The sequence below is a fragment of the Anarrhichthys ocellatus genome, unplaced genomic scaffold, assembly GCF_004355925.1.
Source record: "Anarrhichthys ocellatus isolate YVR2014 unplaced genomic scaffold, GSC_Weel_1.0 scaffold50, whole genome shotgun sequence".
Lineage (NCBI taxonomy): Eukaryota > Metazoa > Chordata > Actinopteri > Perciformes > Anarhichadidae > Anarrhichthys > Anarrhichthys ocellatus.
The window spans coordinates 1,237,739-1,258,733 of record NW_022280080.1 but is presented as its reverse complement, the minus strand read 5'-3'; positions in this window follow the sequence as shown (position 1 = coordinate 1,258,733).

Here is a 20,995-nt window from a genome sequence, read left to right as displayed (position 1 = left end):
GGAGGCAGCGGAGACAGCGGAGACAGCGGACGCAGCGGAGGCAGCGGAGACAGTGGAGACAGCGGAGCAACACCCTCGCCACCCCATATACATATAACTAAATCCACCTATAGATCCACAATAGATGGCAGCATATAAATAATAATGAAATCAATAGAGCGCTCGCCTGTGGTGACAAAATAAATATGCTAACTCCTAGTGTATGTTCCATAGCAACCGCCATTCCATAGCAACTGTGTAGGTATGTGCAGTCAGCCCAGGAGGGACTTTTGTATTATTATTTATATTAAAAATAAAACTATTTAAACTGGAATGTGGCCATAACTCTGAAATTGCTCTACTTGATAACGTTTGATGAAAGCAGCAGCTCATGACAGGCCATGATAATGTAATGTGATTACATTACATTACATCATGGCCTGTCATGATGTAATGTGATGACATCACAGCTGAGGGGCGTTGTTCGGCCTCACATGGAGAAGATTGTGTCAATATTCTATGACAAAATATTTTTATACAAACATGCTAATTGTTTTACACCTGGCCCATACATCTGTGATGATGACAAAGCACTGTGCCAGCAAAGGGCAGGGACTGCTAGAGGTACACATGGACGTAAATGATGCAGGTTTTATGGAGGAGGAACTGCATGCAGAGCACAAACGTGTTCCGGTAAGAAACACTGAACATAAAGTGAACTGTGTTCTTGACAGGGCATCTTTGCACACAGACATTAGAGGAATCACACTCTCCACAGATAGACATCTACACTCAGACAAAGTGACATAAACATATCTGCACCCACAAATAAATATACAAGCACCCACAGACACACCAAGACAATACTGCATGTCCTCTCCCACACACAGTCCCCACAGAATAGCAGTCCTACTGAAGTGGATTAGTTCCCACAATGCCCTCTTTTATTCCCCGTGGAATGTGACTTTTTGGGGAGAGAGTAGCCCCCCCAACACACACACACACACACACACACACACACCCCTCCGTGAAAACCTTCAACTATTTTCTCTTTTTAAAAACAAAATCATCAATCAAGGCAGGTGGGTGGCTGTCAGGGGGCCAGGAATGCCCCACTTAGCTGTCACATGGCAGTGATTATTGTGTTCATCACGGGGGGGGGGGGGGGGGGGGGGATCGCGGGTTATGACAGAGCGCTCCAAATAATGTGTCTATTGTCTCTGCGGGCAGAGCAATGCTGCTATCGATTAAGCCATCTAACAAGGACTCCAGACAGGCTGCTTTCTCCCTTCTATTGGCGTTCAAATTAAAAGTATATTAATGAAAAACAATACTTTGGACTTGAATATGAGTGGAGTTGCAGCGTGATTGGAAGGCGAGGCAGCTCAAATAAAGACGTACTATTGATCGAAGGAGCTAATTTGGGGGAGAATGATGAATAAATATCTGTTACAGAGCAGCACCTGGAGGGTGGGAGATGAAGCAGCGAGTATGGCTTCTAATGAGCCGGCCGCAGCAATGGCCAAATTGTATCCGTCATGAAAAGTGCATTTTCCACTAATGGCCTGGCTTACTGAAATATAAAGAAAAGGAAGTGCTTTCCAATTTGCTTGTCACACAGTTTGCCACAAATCACCTGCGGACATCAAGCAGAGACAAGAGTTACACAGCCGCTTCATTTTAATAAGATTCTGTGATGACATGAAGAGTGAACACCTGTTCACTACAGAGATGTGCTTGGTGGCATCATGGTTCAGCTCAACACACACACATGACACACCTGAATAATAGGGTTGAAGTCACCTAAGCAGCAAGTTAAAGGAGTGAATCTTGTTACAGTATTTCTAGCCTCTGTGTGCCCCTACTGTGAGCAGGCTCTACCCACAATCCATCACTTTCACTTACTTAGCTTTTTACTCACATAGTATGAGTCACAAAGGGAGGGAATGAAGAAATCACCAAGTTAAACAGCCATGTAAATGTGCCAGTTTGGCTGGACAAGTGTACGTGTGTGTGTGTGTGTGTGTGTGTGAGAGTTAGTGGCTTGGATCATACATCAAACTGTGTTAATATTAAACTAAAGTAGCACAGTTGATGGGAATCTAATGGGACTGCTGCACACAATAAGAGAAAGTCAATTCAGATGTAAACATTCTATACACATAGATTACAATGCATGTACAATATTGAATGCACAATATCTAATAACTAAGGTTAAAGCTTGAGTAAGCTATATATATCTGTATATATTGCAAACATATATGTACTTATTTTTACATACAAAGTGGGTGGCCTCTACATCTCAAGTTGTCATGTAACAATCATCTCTACTGCCATGTTAGATAATAAAGAATGAACTGTCGAAGCCGGAGTAGCTCTTTAGATCATCGCATGATTTTTCTATCAATAGAAAATAGAGGTTATTTATATAATGGGAGTAGACCAGATGAAAATAAATGTATTAAAACTGACAAAGCAATTGACATGAATCCACTTTAAACAAGGTCCCTTAATGTGCCATTATAGAGCTCACTAAGCAATATCTCATGATTCAAATATCATACAAATAGGATTTGAAAATGAAGTGAAAAGCTGCCTCTACTATTGTACATGCTGTTTTGAGACGGTCACTATCATCGTTTTCTCATCCCAGATCGCACCCAAGTTTTAAACGACAAGGCTTCGAAATTGCCCCCCCCCCCCCTTTTTGTAAGCATGTTCATGGAGACAAAAACACACCTTCACACACACACAGGCGACCTCAACCTCTTAGGGCGAACATTGGGACCTTTTTGTAGACTGACCGACTGACAGAGTGAGCTAAATAAAAACGTGTGCAATGTCAGGGAAGATTGATCATGCACTGCACAACAACTTCACTATCTGCAACCTCACTGTTCTGCTTAACCCACAGCTCTTTATACGTCTGTGTATTTGCGCCACTTAAAAGTCAAGGTAGATTATTTGCTAGCAGTTTGTGTTCAAACTGTAACCATGAACATACAGACATTACTTTTTAAAGGTAAATCTGATGAGTACAAGTCAAGATCTGATGTTATCAGAGAGCATTCTCTGTCCCTAGTATCTTAGCATACACACAACACACACAGATACAAGTCCACATAAGCAGTGATGAATGAGCATGTGTGTGACTTCAGAGTGAATCGGCTCTGCCTTCTCTGTGTGTGTGTGTGTGTGTGTGTGTGTGTGTGTGTGTGTTTCCATGCCATCAGCATCCAGCAGCAGGGGCTCAGTGGACCAGATGTGTGTGATTTATGGAGTGGCAGAAGCTGCGGTGGAGAGGCCTCCAACGTGTTGAATGTTATTAGCCACAGATGGAGCTGCGCTCGCACCCAACAGCGTTCACACTCATCAGGACCTCGGTGGCCGCTTTCATCCTCACTCACAGCGCTATTGCTGCATATGTGTGCAGGCCGGACGCTCCAACAGCATCTCACCCTGCGCTGACCTCGCTGGTGCTTTTTCTACAGGATCTTCTAGTTGGGACGGCAAAGCGGTTTGGTGCCATCTGGCTCTGGAACAAGACCTGGTGGGTGTGTGGGGGGGCATCCATGTTTCGCACACGCAACGCTCTGACCTCAGAGGGCTGATGAAATGAAAAAGATATAATGGAGAGGTGATGGATGACAATAAAAAGGAAGAAAAACGTATATTCATGGCCTCTGTGGACCTCCTTAATCCCTGGGGGAGATTCCTCATCCCCCACTTAGTACCTCAGTCATTGTAATGGACCCCCCACTTTTTCTCAAGCTCGAAGTTCTGTGGAGAGGGCGGGGGGCGGGCAGGATATCGTCACTCAGAATCTGTCACCAGTGCTGATAAATCCTTCTTCTCACCCAGGGCAACCTCTTCAGCATCAATCCATCCTTCCATCTTTATCCACCCAGCGACCCATCCTGCAACCTCAGGCCTCCCATCCATTCATGTGTTTGTCCATCCACCTATCCACCCTGATCGCAGGGCATGTATCCATGCTGAAAGCCACATACTCAATCCCCCATACGTACATATTCCTGCCTGTCAGGCCCATCTCTGGCTCTACTTCAACTGATTTGCTGTAAATACAAATTCTGAGAAAGCTAGAACTTTACTTTGGTATAACAGCTAACTGTTAACAGCAGACTTTACATTTCTGTTGAATAACCTTAGATGGGAGTGAGGAATACACTGGGTATTAGCTTACTGTGATTTATTCTTAAAAGGAGGAGCTAAATTACACAGTAACATCAGCAGGTACAATGACTCAAACAGCTGGAGAAAAGTGGCTAATGCACAAAATTACACCCATGCTTTGCATGTTCTGGTAGAAACAACAACCAATGAAGTCCAATAAAGTCCCATGAAATTCAGGTCAGCATTTACCCGTGAAGGGGAAGAGTAGAGATGTGAGAACCCGTTAACCGCCTACAAGTCTTGCCAGGTGTACAATAGTGGTTTGATAGTTATATAAAACCCGTAAGTGTACCATTATTTTGAAAAGCCAGTTTCAGTTGTTTTTTTCATAATAGTTAAATGGTATTGAGCTGATTTGGAACCATGATATTATTATTCATCATATGTATACTATTCCACTAATGTATAAGAGCAAACTGACCCTGCGGTTGGTGATCAGCTGAAGTCTGAAAGCCACTGCTATGAGTGATATCAACCTCTAAAAGGCTCTTTGTGATTGTTTATACGTCTGGGCTGGAATAGCATCCCAGCCAAGTTTGAATCTGAATCCTTTGAAATTGTTTAACAAATCCAAGTGACAGCTTCCGGTTCTGAAAAGTGGAGCCAATGCTGAAGTGCCTTAAACTTACATTCTTTCTTATGAGACACCGGGCCTTTCTCACTATGCGTTCTTGTCTGGACTTGTGTTCTCGTGGACTTGTGAAACGTCATCAGTCTCAGCCCAAAGTCTGCATCCAGCCAAGCACGGTCCAAATGCCTGGAAGTGACTTGCGCCGCCCATTTGACCGGGGACGCATCGGAGGTGACTTGTGTGTACTTGGGACAGCCAAATATCCCAGAATGCATTTTGTACCAGCAACAGGGAACAATGGCGGAGGATAAAACACATAACTAAGTTGAAATTTTCCAAAAACTACCATTGTTGAGTCACGGAAAGTAATTTTGGGATGTTTCTAGGTGAGAAGGTAGTTGTTTAGGCATCAAATCTGTGGTCAGTTTGTCACGCAAAGAGCAGGGTGGTCATATTTAATTCGATTGTAAAAATACGTAACAGGAAAAAAAAAGGATTAAACTCATTAGCAAGACCAGCTGAGGTGGTGAGGTCATCAAGTACGCTGCTGGTCCAAGTGCAGAACAACTGTACCTGTGTCCTCCCGGCCTTGGGAGTCTGGACTCCCAAGGCCCCTCTCTCTTTCAAAAGTGAAGAAATTGATTAAGAAGTGCTTTTCTTATCATTAAAATAACACCAGCGACGACCGATTAGAATTTGGTCAGCCAAGAGCATAGCAACCAACCAATAGACCAACCGAGCACAGGGTGTCAGCCCTAGTGTCTTCGTCCACATCTTAAACACGGTCTATGACTAGATTTTCATCCAGCTTTAAAACTTTCGAGCTAACAGAAGTTAAGAATTGTTAAAACACAATGTGAAGACACTGCAGCGCAAACTGCAGTTTTGATTGGCAGTCTAATTCCTGATCACAACCGGATTATGAGATGGAAAGCAGAAGATATAAATGTTGACAGAATGTATCAGGTGTTATTATGAATCCCACTGCATTTCTTGGCAAGACCCGCCCTGTGCAGCATTCAAGTGCTAGGGTTGGCCAGCCGTCCATGCTCACCGAGGTTCTGGTAACCTCATAAGCCCTGACCAATGGTTAGTCCTGAGCCTAACTACTCAAGGTTAATGCCTAAGCTGAAGTAATCGTCTGTGCCTCAACCAGTGACTCAGATCGGGTCTTGCCATGAGGAGAAGTGGGATTCACAATGAGGCATATACGCAGATGACTTCTATACCTCATTTATATAAGTTATTTGCTCCAGATACTGGAGTTGATAAGCTTAAAGTGAGATGTGACTTAAGCTGAACAGCAGCCACACACGATGATGGGATAATGTTCAAACCTGCTGTAGAACAAGTGCAGAAGAGTCATTAGAAATGAGCCACTAGCTGTTGGTCATACCAGACCAAGTGTAGCTGAGGTAACTAAACTGCTGAATGAATATAACTGAGCAACTGTGTTTAATTGCTTATGAATTATTATTATTATGAATTGATTTCATTTGTAAGAGGATGTGATATACTTTCACTTTATAATTCTAACATGATGTGCATAAAGGCCTTTACACACCGGGGGCAGTTCCTTTTTGTGCGATTCATTTTCAAATACATTTTGCTGTTTTTTTGTCATAATACTATACAGAAAACATAAATATTCTGCATCTCAAAAGTGTCATCTTTTTATTTTTTTAAACAAGGTCAATTTCTGCACCGAATAAAGGCAACAACCTATCATGTTGTGCCGAACGGGTTGAGTTGCGAAGGCTCTGAAGTCCGAACCGAGACGGCAAACTTTATGACTCCTTTCAACCTTGACAAAAGCAGAGGCTTTTCAGAATAAAAGCCTTTGACGTATTTCACATTTTCAGGCACTCGATATGTAAAGGCCGTAGAAATCAAAAAAATATGAAGACAATTTGATAAAGGTTCAACGTGACATTTGTTAGTGGCAGAGCTTAGTTTTCCAGTCAGGGGCTAGATGCACAATAGAGGCTGTGATCATAAATATACTTCAGATTATGTAACATGAAAACTTAAATTCAAATTAAATCATAACGTATACAAGCTCAAATAAATAACTGCCAGGTCTTGGCTAGCCCATTCATATTCCGATTGAGCATCAGAACTCTCATGCGTTCTTCCATATATCAGCCAGATGTCCATGTGTCTGTGCATCCTGCGGTTAGTGAAGTCACTTGTTTCAGCATGGTAACCACCAGTGTCATTATCACTCTGCTGTTTTCCTTTATAGTGTTTGAAATCTGTGAGGAACAAAACTTGTGCTCCATCACCATGTTGGGTAATAGAAAACGGAGGATTAAAGCAGCAATGAACAGAGAGTGAGCGAGGCAGAGGATCCTGGAGACGGTAATACTGACAGACACAGAGGGAGGCTGCAGATGAATGAAGAAAGGAAAAATAATGAGCGCATGGTCTTGTTGGACACAGAGAAGTAGAGTGTGCGAGGGTTTAAAGAGGCAGACAGACAGAGACGGAGGAGAGAGAGACAGATGTGGACTCAGACTGAGCTGAAAGGTGTAATTGGAATCTAAATAGCAGAGAGTGACGTTGATTGACAGCAGCTTAAAACCTTCCCGTGAGGCCCCTCCCTCCCTCACAGCGCCCTCACTTCCCACTGAAAAGGGAGAAAGAACTTCACACTAACTCTGCACTTTGACCCTTGTACTTCTTCGCCTCACTCTGCGACCTGACATTTGCATCTAAACCTTCATCTACTACAAAAAAAGGATTTTGTGCTTCGCTAAATTGAACTTGGTATAACCTTCCTCTCATCGTGATACCCCTTTAAATCTGGTTCCACCGCACATGTTCCTCAGGTTTTGGCACAGTTCTAATAGAGAACCTGGAAAGTCATAGTTCCTGTTGAGCAAATCCAGCCTGACAAAAGGTTAGCACCAGCAGCTATAGTAAGTAGCACATTAGCACATCACTTTCAGCGTAGGCCCTTCACTGTGGTAAACATGGACTTTATGAAAGGAATATCAGTTGAGGACTAATGTGTGCAGCCCCAGAGACAGCTATCTAACAGCACCCAGGAAGCAGCTATAGCAGGCTACAACAGCAGACCTGTGATGTCCATTAGTACCTGTGAGGCAAAAAATACCCAGCTCTAGAATAACAGGTCATTGTGTAACTGTGCTGTCTACCTGTTGAGCATTTTGTGTTTACCGGAGACAAGAAATAAATGAGACATTTGTACAGCAATGAATATCAAATATGATATGTTTTGTGTTTCACAGTATGTCATGCAGCTAACAAGATGAACTTATGGACAAGGTGGAAAAAAGTGGGAAAATTCAGATTTTTAGTGAATGTAAAAAGTAGTGATACATTTCTAAACTCATGGCTTCTATTTCCCAGAACTAATGAAATAAATTAAATTTGCATATTTTATCAACTTTGAGCATCTTAAAGCAGCATTCAGTTATTTTTTGGCCACCTTCGAGGCATGAATTGAAGCTCTAGCGTAAGTTCAGCCAGGAAGACTAAACTCTTGCATGCCTAAGCCCGTAGTTTATTTCTCAAACATCACTCCTCACACATGCTCACTCATTATGTCATTGCTCGAGGCTGTCAATCATGATGTCAGGTGTTTAGATCAGCTGGTCTCTTCTATCCAATAGCACAACGAAACAATGACATCGTTAGCCAATCATCTTGCTGCTGTCTCTCTTAGATATGATTGGCTCTCTACCTTCAGTACTTCATGCTCCCCATCTCTGCCCAGTCTTCATCAGATTCATCATCTTCATCAAGTCATCATTCTATCAGCCTCATCAGCCACCACTCATCGGGGGGGTTGGGTTATCTTGCTGCTGCTCAGGACAGACGCCCCCCACTTACAAATCTCCCTGCAGAGTCCAAGCGCCAAAGACTCTCAAGACTTTATCATCACATATCATCTGTTAATAAACTATTATCTTATCATATCAGATAATATATAACATCTTCAAATTTAAAATACAACACCTTTGACTGTGTTTGAGCACCAAGCATCATGATGATGATGAACAGAGTCCACCTCCTCTCATCCCACCGGAGTCCTGCGGTACGCCCGTAAAATGCTGCTTGATCTCTGTGACGATGTGAGCTCAACAGTCACAGACTGTGGCTCAGTGGTAGACCAGGGTTGTCCTTCAATTAGACGATTGGTGGATAGATTCCCGGCTCCGCTAGTCCATGTTGATGCGTCCTTGGGCAAGACACTTAACCACAAATTGCTCCCTACGGTGTGTGAATGTTGTATGAATGTTAGAGTCCTGAAGAGCAGGTGGCACCTTGCATGGTAGCCCTTGCCAGCAGTGTAAGAATGGGTGAATGACGACATGTAGTCTGAAAGAGCTTTGACTAGAAAAGCGCTATAGAAGTACAGTCCATTTACCATTAGGCAGCCGGCAGTAGGCTGGGTAGTGAAGTAGCCTCCAGCGTAACATAGCTTCCATCGCGGCTCTCCACGTGGGCGGTGATCGTCTCAAAGTCCGCTACACTTAATCCAATCCCCACGTTTCCTTTTCTGGTGTTGATGAATGTATTCTGTCATATGCCATTAGTGACAAACACAAAGAAAATCAATAAATAAAAACAAAAATGTAGCAGAATTCATGGGAGCTACTGGCTGCAGCATGTACATGCGCTGCCTTTGCCATATCCAATCAGGGCTGATGGTAAATGTAGTCCACTGAAGAAACCAATTCCCTGCTGCTGCTGTGTTGATGGAGAAAGCAGATTTCCTTCATTTTTCCTTTTGCTGATTATAAGCAAAATATACTCACAGAAAGTCAAAGAAGGAAATGATCTTACACATAAATAGAAAATAAACACCTTCTGAATTCAAAGTTCTCTTTTACAGCAAAATAACAGGCTTAAATGCCGTGTTAACTCATCGTAAACCACTTAGCACTGGACAGATACAAGATAACATCCCCAGACGAGGGTCCCCGCCGGCCATACACTGGCTGAATACGGCTTTATATCCCAGGCTGCCAAAACACTATAAAATATAAAAGAAATCCTTGTTCATAGAATCCTCTGCACTCATTTTGTGATGCCATTTTTGCTTTATGAAACGTAACACACAGAGGCTTTTGAACAGCATTGCGACCCACAGCTACCTAAGCTGAGAGTAGCACTCTGTAGTTCTTCCTGGCATCCAACAACGTCAAGATACATCACTGGAAGAAGGAAAACAACAGATTTTGCAGCTGCTCCCCAGAGACACAGAGAACGTCGGCAACAATTGCAGGCAATGTTCACACTATATCCCTAACTCAAACAGATAGCGAGACGGTTGGAAATGTTCCGTTAACCCTGTTTTGGTTTCCACAAACTGCTGAGAAAAGTTTCTTTAGCATTAGACGATGTTGTGCTAAGTTCACTAGCTACGTGCTATGTTCTGCTCATTTGGTGCTGGGTGGCTAGTTTACAGCGTTTCTTTTTTTTTTTAATGGTACTATGATAATTATCTTTTGGTTCATCACTGTGAGCAAAACCTTTCACTTTAATATAAAAAATACATGTTTTATAATTTAAATTCATGCTCATAAATGTTAATATTGCAAGTTTTCTATTTTATGTGTTCTTGAGTATTGCAGTACTTGCTAATTTTCATCATACCATGTTTATTGTTATGGCAAAATGTGTTACATGCATAATTACATGCATAATCATGCATGTGATTATGCATGTAATTTAATGAGTCAAACATCCAACCTGTCTTACTTCTAATTTTGATTTAAATTATAGATGTTGTCCCATTATCGTTTTATTGAGTATTTTTCTAATTCCAGTGTTCCTAGCCAAAAGTATATTCACTTCCATGACGTCATACAAGTTTTAGTGCCGTTACAATGGAGCTTAATGGAGCAATTTTTCTGCAGAGCTAACGCCATATTTCCCCGTCCCCCCCTCAGAGCAGAGGGCAGCTAGCGTGTTTGTGGACCCTCCGTCTGCAGCAGTCAGAGGGGCTCTGCAGGGTCCAGCTCTTCTGCAATCAACGCTCTGTTATGAATTATGTTGTCCAAACTGCTTCACCTCCGACATTTCCTTTCTTTAATCCCTCTAAAGAAAAGTAACAGCGCTCATTTTCTTGGAACGGTCTTCGTACAGTAATAACCATAATTAACACGCCATTGTTGGTTATTTGGTGTTGATTGCCATGGCAACTGATTCACCTAAGCTGGCTGGAGTAGGCAGTGCTCCAGACCCCCATGCTGACACACAGGATGAGAGAATGCATAGAAGAGAGAGAGAGAGAGAGAGAGAGAGAGAGGCAGGAGGATGATTATGGAGGAGCGATATACAGGAGGAGAGGGACAGAGAGACCATAGAGGAGAGGGGGGGGGGGGGGGCAGGAGAAGGCCTTCATGCTTCATTCACTGGGATTTAACGCTGTTTGCTGCACGGTGGACGCAGAAGCTGCGGCGTGATGTACAGCCATAACAACAGGAATGTGTAGACCTATATGTACAATGGTACATAGAGGAAGTTCATATGGTCACTGTCATATGAAAACCTTGTATCTCCATATCGTGTCATTTTTCAACTCAGCCGCCTGTTGTGGGAGGATCCTCCCGGACCTTTTACCGGCACTGCACGGCCCTCACCAGCGTATATCCTGTCGCCACAACTACCGGCTCTAGGTCGTCTTTGAGAGGCTCGGGCTGAATGTGGATCACAGCTCCAACTGGGAGATTTAAAGCATCCCTCGTCCGGACTGCTCCTCTCCCTGGGGCTGTGGACTGTGCAGGGAGAGAGAGGCAGCTCTGATGTTCACATTGTGATTATAGATGGAAGTCTTTGCTGAGGAAAACAACGTAGCCAGCAATGTGTCCTCAGCGGCTGAGTGTTCTCATCAACGACACATACCTCAACATTTGCTGAACAAAAACCTTGTAATTGGATTTGAGCGTGACTTTTGTGAAATACTAATAATAAATAACAAATGTAAGTATCTGACCATAAAGACACAATAACAACTTTGACAATGCATTTTTCAATCACTACGTTACTTTCATGTTTTGTTTTGTACATTTGAGGCAGCAAAGATATACAGTATATAGACTCATATATGTGACCACAATGCAAAAGAGTATTAAAACATTTGTAATATGTTGAACAGTGTACAGGCTGCAACTTGGTAGCTTATATCTATTGCTTGAGGTAAGATGAAGAATAACACATAGAAGATTAAAAACAGGTCAAGAAATTGCAATAGATCAACAATACAAAGGCTAAATGAAGAGCTCTTGAACTCAGAATACACACAGCGGTGCACACTTCTCTTTTTTCTCTCTCTTCTCTCACCACCTAACGTTGTCGCACACCATCGTCACATCTATTTATACTCATATTTATCACAGATATCAGAGAAGAAGGTGAGGAAGACAGTTGATAGGAAAAGAAAAAGTGAGTGACATCACACATTTCAATCAATGACATCCTCCAAAAGTTGTTAAAGGAGACAGAAGGTTTCTTTACCTCCATTCACGGGGCTCCTGGCAGCCTCAGCACCATGAAGAAATACTGTGTAAAGGCTGCACCCCAGATGCCAGAAAAAAAAAATGGCATTATATGTTTCATCAAAGCCAGCGATGCAACGTTTCTGAATGAAAAAAGAGTTTCACAAAATACTTTTCACATCAGCCTCGTATCGCACTTGCAGAAACTTCAGTGACATTTGGTTGTAGTTGTGAAATGATTGGTTTAGGCAAAAAAAACCTGCGTGGTTAAGGTTAAATCAAATAATCATGGTTTGTGTTAAAATGTAATTTAACAATCGCAACAAGATAACTGAAATATAAATGAACACCAGCTGCTCTAGCAGGCTATTTTATGTTACGTTACAAAGAATAGTACGAAGTGTAAAGTCAACGTTTAGTTCTGGTTTCACTTGGGACACAAACAGCGGTCTCCTGGGTGAAAGTCACGCGTGTGTTTGATTTAACCGAAGTAGTTTTGTTTGGTAAGTAAACTTTCAAAACAAAGTAAACCTGCTTTGGAAGTTTACTTTGAAAATATACTGTAAGCATGTAAAGAGCGGAAACTGTACGTCCGTGAACATGGACGTTTTATTTTGAAAAGACAGTAATCGTGTAACGACTGAAAACGGACACTGAGACGTTTGACTTCTTTTTATCACACACCACAACATGTGTTAGATGTAATTATAGAGATCTAGTGAGAGACAGTCTATTGTGGTCAGGTGTGTGTTCCCGTTTCAGTGTTTGTGTTTGCTCCCTGTCGATGGTTGGGGAGTCAGGCGGGCCAGAGGGTATATTCATGAGCTCTCCAAGAAGAACATTTATCCTGCTGAAGAAGACTAGAATCAGAAAAAAGCACTTCATCCTGTCAAAGCTGTGTGTATCTGTTAATACTCCCTCCCTCTCTTACACAAGATAGCTCTCGGCCTTGATGCATGTCTCTCGGGCTAGATTAGACACTCATGTGCAGGAGTTAGGGAGCTGGAGTTTGCCACATCATTTGGTGTGCAGGTTGTATGTAAATCTGATCTCTGTTTAGATTTATCTTGGCCAGAGGTGCTGCTTTGATTGTCTTCTACAGGTCTATTTAACCTGTGCAGCTTTTGTTTGCGTCACAGCCAGTTCAATCTTGACACCTTCCCTCATGTGTGTGCGTATGTCTGTGTCAAAGACAGAAAAAGTAACCGGGCCTGGGCCTGCATAGGCAGCCCAGTATCATGAGAAGCGGGAGGGGAGGTGGATAGGTCCAACTATCACAGGACTCCATGTTCCAAGGTGTTAGAAGAGTGACGTGTTTGTGACGGTTTTCCTAAACTAAATGGTCTTATTGCTTAAAGCTAACTGTACGTGGGTATTTTAAGCCCAACCAAGATGTTTTCCCAAAACCTTACCAACTGGTTTTGATGCCTAAACCCAACTTTTGTTTGTGTTTTTTCAGCCAAGGCTGACGGTGCTGTTTCCACTTTCCTATTGATAGACAAATAACACCTGTAACCATGGTAATTGTACACATCAAAGACAACGACTGTAGCCGCAGAATTTAAAAAATGTCCAGAAAGTAAACAAAAACAAATCACAAAGATCAAGTGTATAAAATGTCACTATTTTATATTTTCATCAAAAGATTACAGCACAGTGAAAGTTGAGTGCCGTATGTAACACTGTTGTCAGCATACAGTTTTACAGGACGTGTGATGAAAGTAGATTGGGAATGTAAGTGTCAAAATGGCCGACTCCGTGATAAGTCCTGTGGTGAGTGAGGCTGGAACATTCCAAAAATAATAGAGAAAAAAGAGGTGGTGGAGGAACTTATGGGCACATTTCCAACTTCCACATCAGTCAGGGAGATGGAGAGGCTAATCTCTACCTCCACTCGACACTCAGATGGAAAAGAATCAATGACTTTGATCCACTTTATTTTGACTGCAGTTTGCTTTTCCACAGTCAAGTGTTTGATTTAGAGACAGCTGTCTGAAAGACTTGGAAACGACATTCTCAACGTTTTAATGTCAATGGAGCATTACATTTATCCCTGCTAAAAGCCTGGTGTTTAGCGATGCTCCTGTGCTGTGCGAAGGAGTTTCATGAAGAAAGGAATGTGAGTAGAACTGCTCTGTGAGTGCAGCTATCAGCACGCAGTACATCCTCGTAAATGACTCTAGCAATTAGCATTAGTAAAAATGCTAGCACTGATTATAGCTGCTTCCAGGCAAAGGAGTAGCTAGTGTTGCTTTGAGCCTGTTTAACATACATCTCTCCCACAGAATGTGTTCTACTGATTCGTGTCTGTCAATAAAAATTAGTCCTGTGCCGCGTGGAGCCAGCCAACACAGAATGCAAAATTTAGCGTAATTAACCGAGGTGGTTAATCTTTTCATGTGTAAATATGTGAAGTTAAACATGAAACAAACAGCATGAATAGCATTTCACAAACACTAGGTTGAAAAAGGGCACGTTAATTTGCCAGAGCTGAGCAATTAGGTGGAACACAACGCTAATTTCATCTCTCGTGTCCTCTGGGATATGATAATGCACTGTGCGGAGAAGCACTACATGGGTAGGCACTACACATTCATGCTTTCAAGTGACTGTTAATTATTCATTAAAAAATGTTTTTAACCATGTCCAACTGGGAATGTAGCCAACAGCCGGCTCCCCAACCTGCACTATCTGTTAGAGAAATCAACTGACACAAGAATGTAGCTTCTGCATCACAGAGATGAATGAATGAACAAATACATGTGTTATATCGCGTGTGTGTGTGTGTGTTTGCCAAGCTTGCCTATGTGTATGCGTGTTTATTGATCCTGACCACCCAGCCTGTCAGAATGAAATATGGGCAGACCCGGACTGTCACTCAGGAGGGGCTAACTACAAAAGACGCTGTGATGGAAAGATTAAAAAGGGGAGGGGCCTATGCACATCACTAGTTAATGTGATATGACCTTGTTAGACAAATAGCTATGATGATGAAGCTTAGTGTGGCACACCAAAACAAATCAGGTGGTGATGAAAACCCTCCTCATTTAAAGTGCTTGTGAAAGCCAAGGCCAAGGGGTCTAAATACTGCAGCTAATATAATTAAACCAGGTTCACACAGGTCCTGAGCCCCAGGCTTCGGGTCAGCCTCCCGGCCCAGGCAATGTCTCTATTCCTGGCCTACAGAGCAGAGCTGAGGCCCCAGAAAGTCCTCAAGCCCCCTCGAGGCTTTCTCTTTTCCATTTAACCCAGATACCAGGGGATCTGGAAAGGGGGGGAGGGTAGAGGGTCTTGTACTGATAGAGTAATGAGAGGCACTATGGAGCTAAGTGTTGTGAAATGGAAGGGGGGGATGTGAAGCGATCCCAGCCGGGAGGTTTCTCAGGATCAGGACCCAGCGGCTGACCCCTTCACCTATGCTCATGCAGATTATTCCCAGGGGCCTGACGATCGACATGGACGGTAAGCAGGGGGCCAAGCTGCTGTGGAACAACTCAGGGGGAAAAGTCTTAGGATTTGAGAAAGAACCATGCCTTTTGAGGAGGCGACTTGACTCAGTTGTAAGCACACGCAACAAAGAAAAGGAAAAAGCAAGTGTTCTTGAAAATGGTGGATATCGCGGTCTTGATCATAACTCAATCCTTTTTTTTTGTCCGAATGAGGGATCTGAGGATACAGAGTCGGGATTGTTAAACAGATCGTAAAGACACGTTTGTGATTTTGGGATGAGGAAATATGAAGGACAGACATCTGCAGATGGGCATGAACCTCTCCTGGTTAAATCACCAATATAAAAGATTAACAACTGCGTTATCAAAGATATGGTTCTGGGATCAAACAGAACATCATGTAGAGTCCTGTGTTTCTATGTCTCATAGCACAGACGTTATTGTTAAAAATGTTTTAAAAAAGAAAGAAAATAAAATGCAATGGGAATACAGAATAGGAAAAACACTTTGCAACATAGTAAATACTAAATGTTCTGTTGGAAGGTACCAGTCCATGACCCTGGGGGTTTTGATCCACTATTTCAGGCATCTTTTGAAACTTCATAGACACCTTGTACTCATGGAACACAGGGAGAATATCAAAGAGAGAAAAGGATCAAGGTACCCTAATAATGCCTCATGGTAGGGTTAAGGCTCAATGTTACACACCTATGTTCTCATACGCCGACATTCCCTTACTGGAACATCTCCACCTGTCATTAGTATTTGATCAGTAACAGGAGCACAAGGCTCATCAGCTGGACTTCCCAGAGGTGGTGTGTGCAAAGGAATTTCCTCAGGACTGATATCCTGTTGATGTTCACTTGGCTTCCATTGATTTCCCATTCCCTGACGCCCCTTCCCCCATGGTACCAGCCTACACCTCACACAGCCCACCCAATTAGACAGTATAAGACTGCTACCCTACCCCTGTCTAAATCCATCACATAGGAACAATGGACCTCACGCTATAACATTTTGGCATTCCTATCTTATTCCCATCTTAATTTTTTTGTACATTGCTGCTTTTGGAGATCCATAAAGAAAAGTCTATAGTTTTGAACAGTGTCAGCAGCAGATTTAAGAGACCTGCTAAAGCCAGGACCTACATTGAAACACCAGGAGGCAGTCAGTGTGCGATCTAGGAGAATGGCAGTCAGCACAGCAAAGGGAAGATAACAAACGTAGCAGATGAAGCTGAAACAACAGTCTGCCCACATCTCTCTAGCACTTGGAAGATGTCATCACTTCTCCTTTTTGTCCTTTGTGTAACGATGTCATTAATGAGGCTCAGGCTCACAATTAGTTAGAAAAAAGCTGATGCTCAAACGATTTGTGGCCTGACAAGCGGCAGAATTAAGTGATAATAGAGTTCAAAGGTCAGCTTGCATATGCGCAGATGCTCTAACTCAGCCAGGAGTAAAGCAGTCTCTTAACGGCAGCATTATGCAGAGCTTGTTTGCACAATTCTTCCCCACAATCCCACAAGGGATATAGTAAAAGCCATGTTTGCTGACTGAAGGCTTCACTTTGCAGTGCAAAGAAAAAGGCACAACCGTATTTTATTGGTTTAAGCTAAAAAGAAAATCAAAGTACACACACAGTGTATCAGGTGGCTGTTCTAATGCCCTACATAAATAAACACCGTGATCAAAGTGTTTCAGCACAAAGCGCCTTTGTAATTCTTTACATTCGTATTCAATTATTGCTTCGTCATAACACCATTGATCTGCCTGTGTTGTGTTGTAGTGACGACTTTCAGATGTTATGTTTCTCTGAGGCTGCAGTGTGTGTGGTGAATAATTAAAGTAAAGCAAATAAGAGAAGAAGCTGCATCTAAGTTGACCAGTAATTTGTCGGTCCGCCACCAAACTGAAATCTCTCAATAGGGGATTGTTTGTGGTCCTCAGAGGACGAAGCCTGATGACTTTGATGATTCTTTCAGTTGTCCACTAGAGCCTCCATGATTCAGATTTTATTTTATTTTTTTAAATGTTTCATTATTGGATGGATTGCCGTACAATTAAGTGCAGACATTCAAAGTAGGGCTTCAGCCAACAACTATTGATATTATTTATCTGTTGATTATCTTTTCAATCAATTAATCATTCAATCAAATGTCACATTAAACATTGAAAATGCTCATGTGCTGTATTCAAATACATTGTCCAAAGAAAAGCCTCCACACTATATGGATGGTGCAAAATCAGGTACACACACACACACCTGTAAATTATAATGACGTTGGTGATCCTCTCAATGTTCATCCAGCGCCATCATCTGGTCACCATGTTTAATTTGTCTAATACATTACATCATCAAGTGAAGAAGAAGTTATCATACCTTGCAGACTATGCATTCTTTATTGTATCAATGTTTTATCTGTACGTTTCCCCAAGGAAGATTAGCATCTGCTAATGCTAATGGTGAGCTAATGGTGAGCCGATAAAATGAACACGGTCAGCTTTGGTTAGTGAATAATGGCACGCTAACTCATTGGTCTGAGATGGTGAACCTGGTAAATATAACATGCTGTTAATATTGACATTGTGACCATATTAGCATGGTGACATTAGCATTTAGCTAAAAGCACCACTGTGCCTAAGAACGACAGCCCCACTGAGCTTTGTAGAGGCTTGTGTGTGTGTGTGTGTGTGTGTGTATGTGTGGGAGGGGAATGATTTATAAGGCGGAGAGAGTGAGAACGGATGCAATAGCATTATGCCAATTCTTTGATTTCTCCATTGCTGTTGACAAAGTGAGATAGTAAGAAATATGGAATGGGGGTGCAGGGGAGTGACAGACGGAGTGGAGAGGACAAACTCCGGGTGATTTCATCTCCTTTCTCATGTAATCCTTGGATCATGAAAGAATAAAGAAGAAAAAGAAAAGGCAGACAGAGAGCCGTAGCAGGAAATGACAGCCGGTAAACAGGCTCGGCCGCTGCCTCCATTACCCGTCATTATACTGCCCACCGTGGGACAGGATACTGCTGAGCTCCGCAGAGGATAAGAAGCCCAAAATGATTAGAGGCATCTCATAAATAGATATGTCGTATCTATCCAATCAGTGTCTCGGGAGAATTCATGAATTGCTTTGTCTGTGGTCATTTGCAGGCAAATCTTTGAATGGCCTCTCCATTCCAAAAATGTGTTGCTTTGATGAAAAATAGTTCCTTTTCAACGTGATCGTGCAAAGATAGATTGTGTAACATGAGGTCATGACGTGTGTCCGGCGGAGGAGTTGAATTTCCAGGACAAACACTTTAGTAAAATAACAGATCCGGTGATTGATTCTGTCTTTGATTAGCTCTGATCTGGTCCACATTTCAAAGCCTGCCGTCAGAAGAAGAACCAATCTATTGAGTTGATATTCTTGGCAGATAATTGAGGGGAAAGAATTAGGGAATTACCAAGATATAAACAGAAAATAAACATTAACCGCCTTTAAACGGCACAGTTATCAACCATTTGACCTCCATATTAGTCTCGACTGGCAGGTTATGTGGTGGAAGGTGGAAGGTGGAAGGTGGGGGGGGTCTCATGATGGAAATTGCTTCTCATCTTTCACTGTAACTCTTTGTTTTGCTGAAGCTGTGCTGGGGATATGACTGTGCACTCTTTTATCGTGTCTGAAGAGGGAAAAGAAAAATCACCCCACCGAGAACAATGGCTGCTGAAAAGTGACAGAGAGAGAGAAGGGGGGGGGGCTCTGAAATGGCAGTCCCTGAGATGGATGACAAGATATTCCATCTCTCAGCTTGCTTTTCCTTTCTCTTGCTTTCTTTCTGCATCTGTTGTAAAATATGACCCAGCTAAAAGCTTCCCATATGCTCCGCTCAGCCTTTTGTTTGTGTAATTGCTTAAGTGCAGCTAATTACCATATGCTCGAAAAAAATCATAAAATGCGAATAACCTCCCAGAGACAAGACTATGAATGCTTCCTCATTTGGAGGCACTTCTTGTTCAAAATAGTGCAATTAACAACAAATCTGTGCATTTGTGAGATGAGATGCTAACAGCCTCAGAATCTGTCCTTGCATTACCGAACTATCATTTCTTCTTACAGGCGCTGTTTGCATATCTTTAAGATTTTGCATTTTTCAATCTGTCATAATTCATATTTAATTAATTCAAAGTATCTTCTATTGTTAAACCTTTGAAATATGTTCTTGGTTTTTATTCTCCTGGAAATGGAAATTTAATAAGATTGTTAGAAACAAAATTACCAAAACCACTTTTGGATGATCTCACTTTTCTTCCCATTACGCTCATAGCACCGCTTTATTGTTGAAACAAATACCTTGAACTATGACGATGGATAGAGAATCCTCGGCCTTTACACTAAAGAACATGTGGATTTGATGAAGGGTGCATAGGCTGAGTCAGCGGGCAGCACTTTGGGAGGAATCACTGATTACAGTAAGAAACTAAAGGATATAAGTTTATATTTGTTTGATACCTTTTCTAGATTGTGTGTGCCTGTAGGTGATTATTTGTTCAAGTCATTCCATGCGGGAATCCAACACATTCTCACTCCAAACATGTCAATTACCATTACTTGGTGAGTGACACTCTGGGTCCCCTCAGGTGTCAGCCTTGGACGAGTCAGGTACAGTTTCTGTTTGTTACATGCAAACAGTCTCTTTTCAAAATAAAGTGCCAACAAAGGATTACTTACCTTTAAGGTTTACTTCGGCAACAAAACTACTTCTGTAGGTTATATTTAGGTGTGAAAAGAACTTGGTTAGGGTCAGGCACAATAAGTAAATGGTAAATGGACTGTACGTGTATAGTGCTTTTCTAGTCTTCTGACCACTCAAAGCGCTTTAAAACTACATGTCATCATTCACTCATACACTGATGACAGAGCTACCATGCAAGGTGCCACCTACCCATCAGTACTCTACCTAATCAGCCAACCAATCAATAAACTAAACAGGAGCAATTTGGGGCTCAGTGTCTTGCCAAAGCACACATCAACATGGATTAGCGTAGCCGGGGATCGAACCGCCGCGCCTCTGATTGAAGGACGGGAAGGCAGACGATGCACTGATCCTAGGACACTGAAGAAGTAGTTAGAGGCTGAGCACAACAAGATAGCATCTTCAAAAGAACACACTCTAGAATTCTACCAAAAGAGCTGAAACAAAGACCTGGCGACAAGTGGCTGAAGAAACGGCGTAGATACGCTGCAGAGATGATGAGCTGATGGAGGGGATGAGCCGACTGCAGGCAGGTGTGTGTTGGTAGAACGGGCCCAGGTGGATGGCAGGACAGGAAGAGACTCTC